This window comes from Diceros bicornis, chromosome 5 (genome assembly GCF_020826845.1).
Source record: "Diceros bicornis minor isolate mBicDic1 chromosome 5, mDicBic1.mat.cur, whole genome shotgun sequence".
In the NCBI taxonomy this organism is placed as follows: domain Eukaryota; kingdom Metazoa; phylum Chordata; class Mammalia; order Perissodactyla; family Rhinocerotidae; genus Diceros; species Diceros bicornis.
Window position 1 is genome coordinate 30,920,218 of NC_080744.1, and position 2,458 is coordinate 30,922,675.

At 40.8% G+C, this 2,458-nt stretch overlaps 1 pseudogene; it reads left to right on the top strand.

Moving 5' to 3' along the window:
* The first annotated feature begins 1,197 nt into the window (after nt 1-1,197).
* Nucleotides 1,198-2,159, top strand: LOC131405898 (olfactory receptor 11H6-like; annotated as a pseudogene).
* Nucleotides 2,160-2,458: the final 299 nt, after the last annotated feature.

The window sequence follows — 2,458 nt, forward strand, 5'->3', positions numbered from 1 at the left end:
GATTTCCAGCTTTGGTCAATAGTCTTGTTAAAGTCCTTCTTTATTATAACTAGGAATCTGGTTCAAAGGAGGGAAAACTGTAAAACGTACACAATATATTTTTGCAGCCGTCTGAGCTGACAGAAAAGTAGGTCCCATGATAGTGAGGCTTACGGGAAAGGTCTGAACTGAATGTCCAAACACCTAAGTTTTAGACCTGTTCCTTCCACCAAAAGCCAAGATGACCGTGGGTTAGTTTAATCACTCTGGTCTCAGATTCTGAGATATGAAATTGAGCTTGATAATCTCTGAGGTCCCTTCTGACACTAACATTCTACACTAGTGTATTCCTCTCACAGTTTTAGAGTTAAATATGTGCTTTTGTTTCTTTTTTTTCTGTCTTTTTACATAAGATACTTCATCACTGGGCAGTAACAAGATGATGAAGCATCTGAGCTAAGAGACAGGTGTTTCTCCATTTGCACCTTGCTATTTTTCTAAGAGCCAGGATCTCCTAATAAAGGAATATACCCAGGGAGGATCCCTTTTCTCTGTATCAAATTAGCTGTTACTTAGCAAATAGAAACTAAATACCAGCTATGAGAAACTAAGTACTTGCTAGAATGGAATTTGAGTTAGTATCTTCAGCACCCTGATTCAGTCAACAGAGCTATCCAGGACAGGATCTCCTGAAAATGCTATGTTACTTACCACATAGTAAGTAAAACGCTCTTTTTGTACTCACCTAATTCAATTTCAGATTACATTTAAACTTTGATTTTTCTTAGACTTTTCCAAAATACTATACAAAATTCTCTTTTCAACAAGAAGAAATTAAGTATATAAATATACAAGTGTGTACATTATAAAACTACACATCAAAGAAGAATTAATTTAAGTGCTAATAGAGAAAACAGTTTAGACTCTGTTACATAATGTCAGTGAAATTTGTACTCTGAGAAATGGAAACTGATGTAGTGGGGGCTGTGGGAGCATATAGCAACATGTTGAGCCAAGTTCTCCCAGAACGCTAATCTCACTGGGCTAAGCCAGATCCTTGGGAAATGAGTTCCTGAATTCAGAACCATATGCAACCTTTTCACAAAAATGCATTAAAGGAGTGCATAGGAGTTTAAAGAAATAAAAATAACTTTTCAAGAGAGAGAAAATGGCTAATATAATGGTCCTTACTGTTCATTCCCTTCATAGAGTAGAAGAATGAGTATCTCAGAAGCCAATAATGTCTCTGGGTCTGTGAGTGAGTTCATCCTCCTGGGCTTCCCCTGCCGCAGGGAGATCCAGATCCTCCTCTTCGTCATCTTCTCCCTCATCTACCTCCTGACCCTCCTGGGGAACACATTCATCATCTGTGCTGTGTGGTCAAGCCGGAAACTCCATACACCCATGTACATCCTCCTGGCCAACTTCTCCTTCCTGGAGATCTGCTATGTCAGTTCTGAGGTGCCCAGAATGTTGGCCAACATCATCTCCCCGACCAGGAGCATCTCCTACGCTGGCTGCCTGCTGCAGTTCTACTTCTTCTTCTCCATGTGTGCTCCTGAGGGCTACTTCCTGTCTGCGATGTCCTTTGATCGGTTCCTTGCAATCTGTTGACCTCTGCATTACCCCACCATCATGACTCACCATCTCTGTGCCCGATTAGTGGTTTTCTGCTGGGCAGGTGGCTTTCTATCCATACTAATACGTGCGGTTCTTATGTCCTGGGTGCCCTTCTGTGGCCCTAATATCATTGACCATTTTTTCTGTGACCTGGGGCCGCTGCTGGCACTGTCCTGTGCCCCAGTTCCCAAAACTACTCTAACTTGTGCTACTGTAAGCTCTCTTATCATCTTCATCACCTTCCTCTACATCCTGGGGTCCTATACTTTAGTTTTGCAAGCTGTACTTCGGGTCCCAGCTGGTTCAGGCAGGAACAAAACTTTTTCTACATGTGCCTCCCATTTCTTGGTGGTTTCCCTGTTTTATGGCTCAGTCATGGTGATGTATGTGAGTCCAGGATCCAGGAGCCATCCTGGGACACAGAAATTTGTGACCTTGTTTTACTGCATGGCAACCCCATTCTTTACTCCTCTTATCTGTGGAACAAAGATGTGCGAGATGCACTAAAGAAAGTCCTGGGAGCACTATCAAAAGATATTCCTAAAAATACAGAGAAATGATGTAAAATTTTCTATCACTATTCTTTCAGGAATACAGAATTTCTCTCATTTAAAAAAAACACTTTTCTGGGCATGTCTAAGTGTTTGATTTCTTACTCTCACAAAAGTTTGACTCATTACTTGCAAAGAGCTCAAAGCCTGTCTCAAAAACAAATACCCACAGTCCTAAAGATCCATTGTAGGAAAGTTCTGTACAGTTTTCCTTCACCAATGGATTATTTCTCTCTTCTGCAGATTTTTTAAAGCCCTAAAACTAACATAATCAAGTTGGTATGTACAAAGATAAGACTCTTGTTTCC